The following is a 14,166-nucleotide window of genomic DNA, read 5'->3' as shown; positions in this document are numbered from 1 at the left end:
CTCATGCCTCACCCTCCCAAGTAGCTGGGACTACAGGTGTGAGCCACCACGCCTTGTTAATTTTTGTATTTTTAGTAGAGATGGGGTTTCACCATGTTGGCCAGGCTGGTCTCGAACTCCTGACCTCAGGTAATCTGCCCATCTCAGCCTCCAAAAGTGCTGGGATTACAGGCATAAGCCACCCTGGCCCAGCCTTTACTGAGTCTTAATCTAAACAAAATCTTTTCATTTTTCTCTTCACTTCCCTGAACCCTTTTACTTCCCTGAATGTGACCTAGAACAAAATGTTCCTTCCTTCTTTCCCCATGACCAATGCACTCTGTGCAGGCTTTTATCATTTATAATATTAATTTGTAATCGTTTGCTTATACCTCTCTTCCCCAAGTCAAGTGACGAATATGTGTCATTCATCTTTGCGCCTCTGGCACGCTGTTCCCGTTACATAGCAGGCATTCAATAAATGTTTATTGAGCTAGACTCTCAGAAGACAATTTATTTTCCTCATGATAAAGATATCAAGTAAGACACAGGCTGTTTCAGAATGTGCAAAAAAAAAATGTTGAAGCACCCAGTTCATATCATAGTTTATTGTACTTTAATGACAAGGTAGGCAGCTTCTGACATGGCTCCCAATAATCTTTGCCACCTGATATTTTTGCTGGTGGGTTGGACCTAGTAACTTGTTCCTAACAGATAGAACATGGCAAAAATGATGGAATGTCACCTCCTAGATTGTTAGAAAAGAAGGTGTTACCTGTATCTTACTGGCGCTCCCTCTGTAACTTCTTGGCTTTGCGTACTTTGATGAAGGAAGGTGCTATGGAGGTATCTATATGTCAAGGAACTAAGGTTGGTCTCTAGTCCACAGGGAGCTGGGAACTGACGTTCTGAAACTGACAACCCTTCAGAAACTAAATCCTGCCAATCACCACATGAGTGAACTTGGAAGTGGATCCTTCCCCAGAAAAGGCTTGAGATTACTCCAGGCTCAGTGGATATCTTGACTGCAGTCTGTGAGAAACTCTGAGGTAGAGAAAGCTGCTAACGTAAACTATGCCCCAATTCCTCATCTGCAGAAACTTTGAGGCAAAAAAATGTTGTTCCAAACCACTAGATTTTGAGATAATCTGTAACATAGGAATAGATAATACTTTTTAAAACAGAATCAGACACAGAAGAATTGAAATAAAGTTTATTTACTTTACTTATCAAAACAATCAAGTTATGCCTAGTGTTTGATAACTATGTCAATATACCAGTCACAAGAATTTACTTTTCCCAAAATGGTTTCCTCATATCGTGAAAAACATATACACATATGGGTATAGGTTACTCAATTTTAAAAAGAAGAGGTCAAGGCAGGCCACTTTGTAAACAAATTAAGCTGATTTTTCATTGGTTAGGGAACTTATTGGTAAGGAATCCTCATTCCTCAACCCATGTCCCCCAAATATCAGTGAACATTTTCTCAACTCGGGGATAGTCAAGTGCCTCAATTTCTCACTTCATTTATTATTTTGAATTAAGGCATTGCAGCTTACTATAACACAAACCAAAACACAAACTTTATATGGGGAGGATAATGCATTGAACTTTCATTCACTAATGGGTAGACCTAATTAGTTTATTAGATCAGCCGAGCAAGGAGTAACTAGACTCTGAAAGTCTGAAAGCCTGGAAAGTTGTGTTGTGGTTAAGAAAAATTCTCAAAAAGTGGGGATAAAGATAAAGGGAGCACAGTACGGAACAGGCATAAAAGGACAGAATTACTTTTCAGAAAATATTCATTCTTGAATGGATTCACTTGTTAAATTATCCTCTGCACATAGCAAGAAATCTGGAAGTCAGTGGATGCTAAGTACATGTACTGACTATTCTTTGGGGACTCGGTATGTGCCAGGAATTGAGGTGATAAAACTTTTTACCAATATGTGGTAAAAGGTGATGTGCCTTAGGAAGTACAAAAAAAGTGCTATGGGAATCCCGATGTCAAAGAGGATGAGGAAAGGGCGCTGTAGCAGTGGGGCCTTTGCAAAGGCTGTATACTCTCTCTTTAAAACTGCTCACCTCTCCCCTTCCCAGGTCTCAATTTAGAAGTCATCTTTTTAGATAAGTCTTTCCCATACCTGGCTAAAATCAGTTTCTCCTCTTTCTATTTCCTCTTCTTTAGGCACGACTGTACTTTGTTCACAGCACTTAGCACAATCTGTAATTGTTTTGCTTGTTTTTACCTCCTACTTTCCCTATTGCCCTTCAGGATGGCAGAAATAAGTTTGCCTTGTTCACTGGGGTGTGCTGGGCATAAAGCGTGCGCACATTTTTTTTTCCTGTTTTTAGAGACAGGTCGCTGTGTCGCCAAGGCTGGAGCGCAGTGGCGCGATCGCCACTCACTGCAGCCTCGAAGTCCTGGGCTCAAGCGATCCTCTTCCTTGGTCTCCCAAAGCGCTGGGATCAGGGGCATGAGTGACTGAACCTAAAATATGGAGTCACAAAGGGGTACTGGTGTATGAAGAGGAAAAATCTGGGGGTCCAGACACGAATTCCAATCAAAAGAGCCGGGTCTTCTTGGCAAGTCGCGCTCCGAGAACCCGAGAGGGATCCACAGGGGCGGGGACGCCCTTTGTCGCCGGTGGGAGGGGCGGGCGTGGCTTCCCCTTGCATCCTCCCGCCCCCCCAATCTGGACCGTAGGCCCTTGGGGGCCACCATCACGTCTGGGTCCCCAAAACGCGGCGGGCACACTCGCGCCAGGCCCGGGTACCAGGGCCTGCCCGGGGGCCCCTCCTCCACTCGCGCGACGTGGGGACCGTTAACTGCCCGCGGCTCAGGGCGGTGCCGCCGCCATCCCCGCGCCACTCGGCTCCTCTCTCCCGCCCGACGCGCCCTCGGCGGCCCCGCCCCACTCCCCCGCGGCGGTCACCCCATTCATCCCTCTGCCGCACCCACCAATCACCGCGCACCAACAGCGCCGCATCTGGCGATGGGGCGGGGCCTCGCTAGGCTCGCGCTCGCCCCCTCCCCTCCTTGAGCTCGCGCCCGGACCGGGTCATTCCCGGGCAATGACCGGACCTTGTCCCCGCGCTGACCCAGCCTGGGGACATCGGGTGGGGGCGGAGGAGGCGCTGAGCCAGGGAGAGGAGGGATTGGAGGGTGTTCGAGGCCTTGTGGGAAGAATGGAAGGCGGCCTTGACTCCTGGTGCTCCCCTTAAGATCCACAGCCCAGAGCGTCCAGGCTGGAGCCTAGGACGTTCCAAGTCCCGAGACGCGCGAGTGGGTGGAATCGCGCGGGGCGAGAGAAGAGACGGAGATGGGCTACAAGAAAACGGTCCCCGTGGGCAGTTCAGTCTAAGCCTGGAGCTGGGAAAGGGCCTCTGGAGAGAAGCCTTAAATCGTTACTCATCTTTCATAGTCTTTTATAATCGTGAATGAGCCCTCCGTTGTAGACGGTTAATGCGTGTCCAGTATGCCCGAGAGTGAGGGTAAAACAAAGACTGCTGCTGTTGTGATTAAAATTATATTTGCTTTTTGTATCCTCATAAGTTTCATGATATTGAAAATGTTTGTTATTTTTAATAAATGAGCTTTTAAAAAAATTCTGAGATATTTGCCAAAAAGTATCACTCACTCACCAGGGAAGGTAACAAGAGGAAACCTAGTGGCTTTTCTGTTGATGCCAAAGGTTACTCCCTCTCCCTCTTCCTCATCAAAAAAAAAAAAAAGGAAAAAGAAAAGAAAAAAATCCTTAAAGGCATAGAAAGCAGTTTGGTTTGATCGTAAAGTCATGCTAGATATTTTTGCTTCTCATAATCCTTTTAACAAGTCTGTAGGAATAGATGAGTATTACCACCTGTTGAAACAGGCTGACATATGGGCCTGTCACCGGTAGAGGGTCATGACTGCAAGTTGTCCAGGTTCTTGACGTTTTGAACAAAGAATTGGACAAGACGCCCAGCAAAGCAAAGAAGGAAGCAACGAAAGAACGAAAGTAAGGACTTACTGAAAACGAAAGTACACTCCACAGTGTGGGAGCTACCCGGGCAGCGGCTCAAGGGCCTGGATACAGAATCTTCTTGGGTTCAAGTACTCCCTAGAGTTTTCCCATTGGCCACTTCATGCTCACCTCATGTAAATGAAGGGGTAGCCAGCAATCAGTCTGATTGGTTGTGACAACAACCATTACAGAGGCTGGAGTGAAGTTACAAAGTTGCAAAGGAAGACTAGACCAGAAATCTGTCTGATTTGTTGCCCCAATTTTCCATCTGCCCTAAGGTCAAAGAAAGTAGTCTCTTCCTTTTGTTACTTAAGAGTGGAAAGTTAGGGTTTTCCTTTCAATTTAGTTCTAGGAAGTCCGTGTGAAACAGCTTTAGGTTCCCTGCCTCCTGCCTCAGGTCCTTTCCATACTTCTTTCCCGTAGATCATGAAATTTCAACCCACAATAAATGGAAGGTGAAAGGAATCTAATGATTCTGGAGTCCTTAGCTAAGGACTGTGCAGCTAGCCAAGTACAAGCACCTCTTGGAGAAAAGTTGTGCTTTTTGGGAATTCTGTTAAAAGTACATAGTTTTCATGCCGATATTATGAAAGGTAGAAGGAGAGTCCTTGAGATTCTGAAGTGCCAGGTCACACAAGTTGATGACTTCTGTAACACTAGGCTGACCTGAAACAAAACAAGACCTCTTTTGGTTGCTAGGTATTGCCTGCTAGGATGCTGGAGGGCTGCCCAGGTCTTGTTCAGGGACTTCAGTCTTTGTGGCAAGTAGAGTATAGAGCAGTTGGATTAAAGACAGAGTTAATTAGGTCACAGAATGCTTTTTTATGGGGGTAAAGCAGCAAATTATGATGGGACTTTTAGCTCAATCTGGTTTAACAGATTGGCCAACTGTATCTGCTCCATGCTCCGTGCTGTGGGCACACAATGATGACTGCGAAATCTTTTCTGCCCGCAGGAAAAGGTTACAGTTGGGGTAGGGTGCATCAGTGAGTCAAGTCTATGAATAACTAGGAAAGGAAAGCAGCACATAAAGTAACAATAGGGAAGTACAAAGCAAGAATTATAGTGGATGAAATGAGTTTTGACAGAGCAATTGAGGTCAAAATCCAGAGCAAAGAAAGGAGACCCCTTTAGGCTGCAAGTTGAGGAGTTAGAGCTTTTCTGCATCAAGCTGCCAGAGTGGCCTTTAAAAAGAAATGCCAATGCAACATCCTGAAACAACCTTTAATAGCTTTCCCATTGCAGTTGGTACAAAATCCCAAATCATTACTGTGGCCTAAAGACCTGCCTGAGCTGGGTCCTTGCTTACCTGCCCAGCCTCCCTGGCACCACTCTCTACATGTGTGCCATACTATTCCTCTCCCTTTGAGTTTCTCTAGTCTGGATCTTTTACGCATGCTGTTCCCTCTGCCCAGTCACTTTACCACCCTGTCCCACTTTTGTACCCCTTTATCCAGCTGATCTGTCTTTCTATCTTGGCTTCAAACTACTTCCTCTGAGAAGCTTCCCTTCAAAATAAGGTCCACTGTCATCATATCCTTTACTTTTTTTCCCATGCACTCATCGAAATTTGTAAGATATTGTTATTTGTGTGATTATTGATTACCTCTTTAAATCTTCCTGTTCCATAATGACATTCTTTCCCCATAGATCATATAACAATTTATAATATATATTTATTTGTGTAGTTATCATGTTTCTGTCTGCTGGCCTAACCTGTTTTTAGGCTCTATGCAGACATTGTTTCATTTCTCATGATATCCAATGTTTAGCACAATGCTTGGCATATGGTCAATGCTTGATAAATATTTGTAAAATTAATGTTCCAGATCATTTGGTCTAGGACACATGTTATGGAATAGTGGGGAACAGGCTGGGTAAAGTAGGATGGAGGCAGATTGCGAGGGGCCAAGCAGAAGCTTTTCTTTTTCTTTTCTTTTTTTATAGGTATGGGGTCTCACCATATTGCATAGGCTAATCTCAAATGGTTGGGCTCAAAATATCCTCCTGCCTCAGCCTGTCAAAGGGTTGGGATTACAGGCGTAAGCCACCACACCTGGCTCAGACAGGATTTTCTACCCAATTGGTTAGACCTCTGCTCTTCACTCACAAGCCACTAGCCCCACATGCAGTTACTGAGCACATGAAATGTAGCTAAGGACTGAGGAATGGAATTTCACATTTTATTTAATTTTAATTAATTTATGTGTTCTAACGGGTATGTGAATCTACTTTTTCAAGTATAATTTTATGAAATCTATATACAGATCAAGTGTTTCTGGTGAAAATTTAGTGTCTGAATTGAGAAGTACTATAAATGCATTGGAATTTGAGACTTTAGGAAAAAAAGTAAAAAATCCTGTAATTGTTTCTATTAATTATATGTTGATATGGTAATAGTTTGGCTATATTGCGTTAAGTACAATATATTTTCTATTTATTTATTTATTTTTGAGTCAGAGTTTCGCTCTTGTTACCCAGGCTGGAGTGCAATGGTGCGATCTCGGCTCACCGCAACTTCCGCCTCCTGGGTTCAAGCAATTCTCCTGCCTCAGCCTCCTGAGTAGCTGGGACTACAGGCACACACCACCATGCCCAGCTAATTTTTTTTTGTATTTTTAGTAGAGACGGGATTTCACCATGTTGACCAGGATGGTCTCAATCTCTTGACCTCATGATCCACCTGCCTTGGCCTCCCAAAGTGCTGGGATTATAGGCGTGAGCCACCGCACCTGGCCTATATTTTTAGATTAATTTTACTTATTCTAGGTATATACCCAAAAGAATTAAAAGCAGGGACTCAAACAAATACTGGTACAGCAATATTCATAGTAGCATTTTTCGTAATAGCCCAAAAGTGGTAATATTCAAATGACCATTAACAGCTGAATAGATGTATTAGTCCATTTTCACACTGCTATAAAGAACTGCCTGAGACTGAGTAACTTGTAAAGGAAGCAGGTTTAATTGACTCACAGTTCTGCATGTCTGGGGAGCCCTCAGGATACTTACAATCATGGCAGAAGGCAAAGGAGAAGCAAGGCATGTCTCACATGGCAGCAGGAGAGAGAGAGAGCAAAAGAGGGGAAGTGCCACACTTTTAAACCATCAGATCTCATGAAAACTCAATATCATGAGAACAGCATGGGAGAAACTGCCCCTGTGATATAATCACTTTCCATCAGGTCCCTCCCTTGACATGTGGGGATTGCAATTTGAGATGAGATTTGAGTGGAGACACAGAGCCAAACCGTATTATTCCACCCTTGGTCCCTCCCAAATCTCATGTACTTTTACATTTCAAAACCAGTTATACCTTCCCAACAGTCCCCCAAAGTCTTAACTAATTCCAGCATTAACTCAAAAGTCCAAGTCCAAAGTCTCACCTGAGACAAGACAAGTCGCTTCTGCTTATAAACCTGTAAAATTAAAAGCAAGTTAGTTACTTCCAATATACAATGGGCGTACAGGCATTGGGTAAATGTTCCCATTCCAAATTGGAAAAATTGTCAAAAACAAAGGGGCCATGGACCCCATACAAGTCTGAAACCCAGAAGAGCATCCATTAAATCTTAAAGCTCCAAAATAATCTCTTTTGACTCCATGTCTTACATCCAGGGCAAGCTGATAAAAGGCGTGGGCTCTCAAGGCCTTGGGCAGCTCCACTTCTGTGGCTCTGCAGGGTACAGCCCCTCTTTTGGCTGCTCTCACTAGCTGGCATTGAGTGCCTGTGGCTTTTCCAAGCACACAGTGAAGGCTGCTGGTGGATCTATCGTTCTGGGGTCTGGAGGCGGTGGCCCTCTTCTCACAGCTCCACTAGGCAGTGCACCAGTAAGAACTCTGTGTGGGGTCTCCAACCCCACATTTCCTTTTTGCATTACCCTAGTAGAGGTTCTCCTTGAGGGCTCTGCCCCTGCAATGGACTTCTGCCTAGACATCCAGGCATTTTCATACATACTCTGAAATCTAGGTGGAGGCCCCTAAAGCTCAATTCTTATCTTCTGCACACCAGCAGGCCCAACTTCATATGGAAGCTGCCAAGTCTTGGGGTTTGCAACCTCTGAAGCAATGGCCCAAGCTGTACACAGGCCTCTTTTAGCCACTGCTAGAGCTGGAGTGGCTGGGATGCAGGGCACCAAGTCCTGAAGCTGTACAGAGCAACAGGGCCCTGGACTTGGCCCATGAAACCATTTTCCCCTCCTAGACCTCTGGGCCTGTGATGGGAGAGGCTGCTGCAAAGATTTCTGACATACCTTGGAAACATTTTCCTCATTGTCTTGGCTATTCCCATTCAGCTCCTTGTTACTTATGTAAATTTCTGCAGCTCATTTGAATTTTTCCCCAGAAAATAGGTTTTTCTTTTCTACCTCATTGTCAGGCTGCAAATTTTCAAATCTTTATGCTCTGCTTCCCTTTTTTTTTTTTGAGACAGAGTTTCACTCTGTCGCCAGGCACCAGGCTGGAGTGCAGTGGTGCAATCTCAGCTCACTGCAACCTCTGCCTCCCAGGTTCAAGCAATTCTCCTGCCTCAGCCTCCCAAGTAGCTGGGACTACAGGTGCACACCACCATGCCCAGCTAATTTTTGTATTTTTAGTAGAGACAGGGTTTCATTATGTTGGCCAGGATGGTCTCGATCTCTTGACCTTGTGATCCACCCGCCTCAGCCTCCCAAAATGCTGGGATTACAGGCATGAGACACCGCGCCCAGCTGCTCTGCTTCCCTTTTAAACATAAGTTTCAGTTTCAAACAGTCTTTTTGTAAATGTGTATGACGGGATGCTTTCAGAATCAGCTAGGTCACCTCTTGAATGCTTTGCTACTTAAAAATTTCTTCTACCAGATACTCTAAATCATCTCTCTCAAGTTCAAAGTTTCACAGATCTCTAGGGCAGAGGTAAAATGCTACCAGTCTCTTTGCTAAAGCCTAGCAAGAGTGATCTTTACTCCAGTTCCCAATAAGTTCCTCATCTCCATCTGAGACCACCTCAGCCTGGACTTCATTGTCCATATCACTATTAGCATTTTGGTCAAAAGCCATTGAACAAGTCGCTAGACTAAAGTTTCAAACTTTCCTTCATCTTCCTGTCTTCTTCTAAGCCCTCCAAACTTTCCCAACCTCTGACCATTACCCAGCTCCAAAGTCACTCCCACATCATTTTGAGATATCTTTATAGTAGTACCTGACTCCGCATACAATTTTTCTGTATTAGTCCATTCTCATACTGCTATAAAGAACTGACTGAGACTAGGTAATTAATAAAGCAAAGAGGCTTAACTGACTCATAGTTCCACATGGTGGGGGAGGCCTCAGGAAACTTAAAATCATAGCAAAAGGTGAATGGGAAGCAAGGCACATCTTACATGGCATTGAGAGCAAGAGAAAGAGAGAGAGTAAAGGGGGAAGTGCCACACTTTTAACCTATCAGCTCTCATGAGAACTCACTCACTATCACAAGAACAGCATGGAGGGAACAACCCTCACGATCCAGTCACCTCCCACCAGGTCCCTACCTTGACACATGGGGATTCGAGGTGAGATTTGGGTGGAATCACAGAACCAAACCATAGCAGTGGATAAATATACAATGGAATATTATTCAGCCTTAAAAAGAAATGAAATTCTGCCACATGCTACAACATGGATGAACCATGAAAACATTGTTAAGTTAAATAAGCCAGATTAAAAAAATCAAGTATTGTGATTCCACTTATATGAAGTATCTAGATAAGCAAATTTGTAGAGCCAGAAAGTATAGTGGTTACCAGGGGCTGGAGGGAGGAGCGAATGGGTAGTTATTGTTTAATGAGTATAGAATTTCTGTTTGGATGATGATAAAGTTCTGGAAATGAATTGTGGTGACAATTGCATAACATTGTGAATGTACTTAGTCCACTAAATCATACATTTTAAAATGGTTAAAATGGTAACTTTTACGTTATATACATTTTACCACGATAAACAAATTTTTTAATTAGTTTATTTCTTTTTATTTTTAAAAACTACAGCCACTGTCAAGGTACAGCTTGGGCCATTGCTTCAGAGGGTGCAAAATTTAAATTACATATGTGACTTTCCACCTTGGGCCTGATAGGTAGCAAGAAGAAGAAGGGCTATTCTACAATCAATGAGGTGGTGACCCAAGAATACATCATCAACATTCACAAGGGCACCTTCAAAAAGCGTGCATCTCCAGCAACTCAGATAAATCTGGAAATTTGCCGTGGAGGAGGTGAGAACTCCGGATGTGCATACCAGGCTCCACAAAGCTGTCTAGGCCAGAAGATTACTGAATGTCCCATACCACATCCATGTGCAGTTGTCTACAAAAAGGTAATGAGGATGAAGAATCACCAAATAAGCTCTGTATGTTGGTAGATATGTACCTGTCACCATCTTTATAAAATCTGTAGACAGTCAATATGGATGAGAACTAACTGCTGATTGTCAAATACAGTACCACTGCAAAAATGAATAAATAAATACATAATATGGCTCTCTCATTGTATTTTCTCACATTTTCTCTCCCTTCCTTCCTTCTTTCTTTCACCCTCCCTCCCTCCCTCCCACTCCCCTCCCTCTCTCCCTTTCTCCCTTCTTTCCTTCCTTCCCTCTCTCCCTCCCTCCCTCCCTCTCGCTCTCTTTCTTTTCTCTCTTTCTTGATGGAGTCTCACTCTGTCACCCAGGCTAGAGTGCAATGGCATGATCTCGGCTCACTGCAACCTCTACCTCCCAGGTTCAAGCAATTTTCTTGCCTCAGCCTCCCAAGTAGTTGGTACTACAGGGGTATGCCACCATGCCTGACTAATTTTTGTAATTTTTGTAGAGACAGGGTTTTGCCATGTTGTCCAGGGTGGTCTCAAACTCCTGAGCTCAAATGATTGGCCTGCCTCAGTCTCCCAAAGTGCTGGAATTACAGGTGTGAGTTACCACGCCTGGCCTTCTCATTGTGCATCTATGAGCATTACTGGGTTAGACAATGAGGAACTCTGGGAGAGGATGAGTAAATTTCTGTGATGAAGTTTTTTGCTAATGTCTGTGGCACCAGGAAGGCTGCTTGTAGGAGGGCAAGAAGGCAGAAGATAATGATAAACCCAAGAATTGAGAATTTGGTAAAATATGTTATGTATAAAAAGGCACATGTGGAAAAACCTTGTGGGAAGGAATTTAATCTGGGAAGAGCTTTCCTTGTGGCTGCAATAAAAACCTTCTAGAGATAATGTTTTCTCTGCTGTAATGGAATAACTTGGCAATAAGCCCAGTGCGATGTCCCTTATTTGTTGTGGGATCAAATGCGTTAACATGTGAGAAAGGGCCCTTTAATCTGAGCTGAGAGGTACAGATAAGGTGTCAGTTACGGTTAATCACAAGTACGAGATGTCTTCAGTGTTTTCATGGTGATGTGTCCTATCTGTTCTGGATCTTGCAGAGAAACCCTAGCTTTTGGGAGATTTTCTGCCAGTGACATATTTTCTATTTCATATAAAACTGTTTGAAAGATTATCCATTATAACTGCCTGTTACCTCAACTCCTCCAAAACTGCACCATTAACTATTTTAAGAATGTTGCCCTTGGAGAATGATTATCTGTGTGTTCAACATTGTCCTGCTATTTGTGAGATTTTCAACCACTCAAAAGCAAGGCAAGTACTGACCCAAACTCAGAAATGTGCTCCATGTCCAGGGACCAAAAGGCTGTGGGAGAAGGTAAATGGACAATGATTGGAGAAAAATTTGATTGTTCAACTTAGTCTGATGCTCAGGGAAGCCAATGTGATACATGACCCAGAACTGTGACAGGGTTCATCTTGTGGGTTCTCAGAGGTTTGAGCCACATTGGACCCTTGACCCTGGCTTCTAAACATCCTTGCAATCCTCCACACAGTTTAGGAAACAGTCCAGCTCTTCAGGCCTGCCCAGATTAAGGATGGCTTATGGTCAGAATGACTTATGCCGCTTCAGAATTAAAATTTCACTTGAGTGGGCTGAAACTGGCTCTTACTCGGGGAATATCAGGGGAAAAAATGTTCACCGGAGAAAAATGAAAATATGAGTTTAATACTCCACAAAATAATGCTGGGGTGTTCTCTGCCCAAATGAAATCAAGAGCACAGAAAGTGCTGAAAAGTTTGCATCAAATAAGTTTTTATTTATCTTGATTGATCTATCATTTATCTATTTAGATATTTACATTTATTACAGGTTTTGATTAATTTAGTGTAGCTTAGTTCTTTTTAAAGATCCCTGTAAGGCCCAAGATTGTGTCTTGGCTTCACCACTGTAGTAATTATCAAAAGTCTGTTCCTGCACTCACCCCTCTATAGCATTGCTGCTGGTCTGGGACGAGGTATATATACTTTTAAAACCATCTAAATTCCTACATCCTACCCTGGATAAATAGTGTTTTTGATGAGACTTTCTCTGTAGCCTCTACTGTGATGGCTGATCATGGCCAGGACTTTACATTATGTTCCTAGATATCAAAGGTAATGGAGTTACTAAAGTATTTCTTTTTATTAGACTGAGAAGAAAGCTATTTCTATTTCTGTGCTCCACTATATCTAAGGCATTCTATGGCTATGTTTGTTCTAGACAAAGTAGGAATTAGAGATAGTTATCTATAAAAAAGGAGAAGGTTCATTTTGACCTGAATCTCTTAAGTAACAATTGTTTTAACTTAACCTGGTAATGATTCTAGCATCTGCCATCCACTTTACTGAGAAATATGAGCATTACACAGTTTCTCAGGGAAAAGAATGAGGCATGGGGAAGAGGTGCTCACCCCTTAAATGCTTTAATTGCCTGAAAATAACTATTACTATGTGGCTTTTGCTGGCCACAGTGGCATTCACCTGTAATCCCAGCTACTTGAGAGGCTGAGGCTGGCGCATCCCTTGAACCCAGGAATTTGAGGCCAGTCTGGGCAATGTAGTGAGATTCTGTCTAAAAAAAAAAAAAAAAGATTTGCCTGCCAGCAGACTATTGCTAGTCAGTATTTTATAGGTTAGCAAGCTTCTTGACTCATTTTTTTCCTGTGTGATGCCAGAGAATGCATTTCAGCTAAAGGTATTAAGGGATTAACAGATACCTAAACCTTTAATCTAGAAATACCTATTTTCAATAGGTGTCAATGCTCTTTAATCTTTTGGATGGTTCTAAGGGAGCCACAGTGGTATTTTATGTATTTGGCTATAATGTCTGCACCCCAAATTGCCATGGTGTGAACATTTCTGGGTTCTAAATTTGTGGTAGCAGTTGCTATAGTTGTTGGTTTGTTTTTTTCTGACAGAGGTAAACTATGATTCTCAATCATGTCCCACCTCCGTGTCTATTGAACAATATAAGGTATTTCTGTAAAGCCAATTATTAATATTTACTAACATTAAATAAATTATAGGAGGGGCAGAAACTACAACCATTGGCGGTTCCTTTTTTCTAAAGTATGCATAAAATCCCAAATCCACCTATTGATTGGTCTGAATGAATACAGATTTCAAAATCATCTAAGCAACATTATAACATTTAGTACAAAAAATAAAGGAAGGCAATTGACTCTCAGTATTCTAGATTAATAACTCAAACTGTTTTAAAAAATACATCCCATACATTTCTTGTCTACTTGAATATACATCTTTTCCATGGTTTTGCAATTTTGTTTCTGTTTTTTTAACTTAATAATTATAATATTTTCCCATGTTGCTACATTATCTTTTAAAAATGTCCATTAAATGATTATACCACAGCCATTCCTTTAGCCATTAGTGTTCAATGCAAATTTCTAGGCCTTGAGTCTACTCTCAGTATTTTTTTTTAATAAAATATGGAACGCTTCACGAATTTGCATGTCATCCTTGTGCAGAGGCCATGCTAATCTTCTCTGCATCGTTCCAATTTTAGTATATGTGCTGCCGAAGTGAGCATTACTCTCAGAATTTTTGAATCAATAGGTTTGGTTCAAGAACCTCCATTAAATAAATTCTTCTGTTTTACCAAAGGTGAAGCCTGAGATTCAAGGACAGGAGTGGCTTTAGGAGTGCCTCTACTGCTGAATAGAAAGTCATCATTTCCACCATTATAAATAATACCGCAATGAATATTGTGAACATAGCTTCTTCCTTCTTTGAATAATGTACTTTTTTTTGCTATGTCATATTTCTTCCTAAATAGGAAGAACCAAA

General features: G+C 42.5%; 1 non-coding gene across 1 annotated transcript; it reads right to left on the bottom strand.

Moving 5' to 3' along the window:
* Positions 1–13,802: 13,802 nt before the first annotated feature.
* Positions 13,803–13,909, bottom strand: LOC135268486 (U6 spliceosomal RNA). Its single transcript, XR_010336802.1, has one exon. It is a non-coding gene; the product is annotated as a U6 spliceosomal RNA (small nuclear RNA).
* Between the last annotated feature and the right edge of the window lie 257 nt (positions 13,910–14,166).

The sequence above is a fragment of the Aotus nancymaae genome, unplaced genomic scaffold (assembly GCF_030222135.1).
Source record: "Aotus nancymaae isolate 86718 unplaced genomic scaffold, 86718_ANA_hifiasm-v0.15.2.pri h1tg000040l, whole genome shotgun sequence".
NCBI lineage: Eukaryota > Metazoa > Chordata > Mammalia > Primates > Aotidae > Aotus > Aotus nancymaae.
This window is presented reverse-complemented; position numbering and strand designations above follow the sequence as displayed.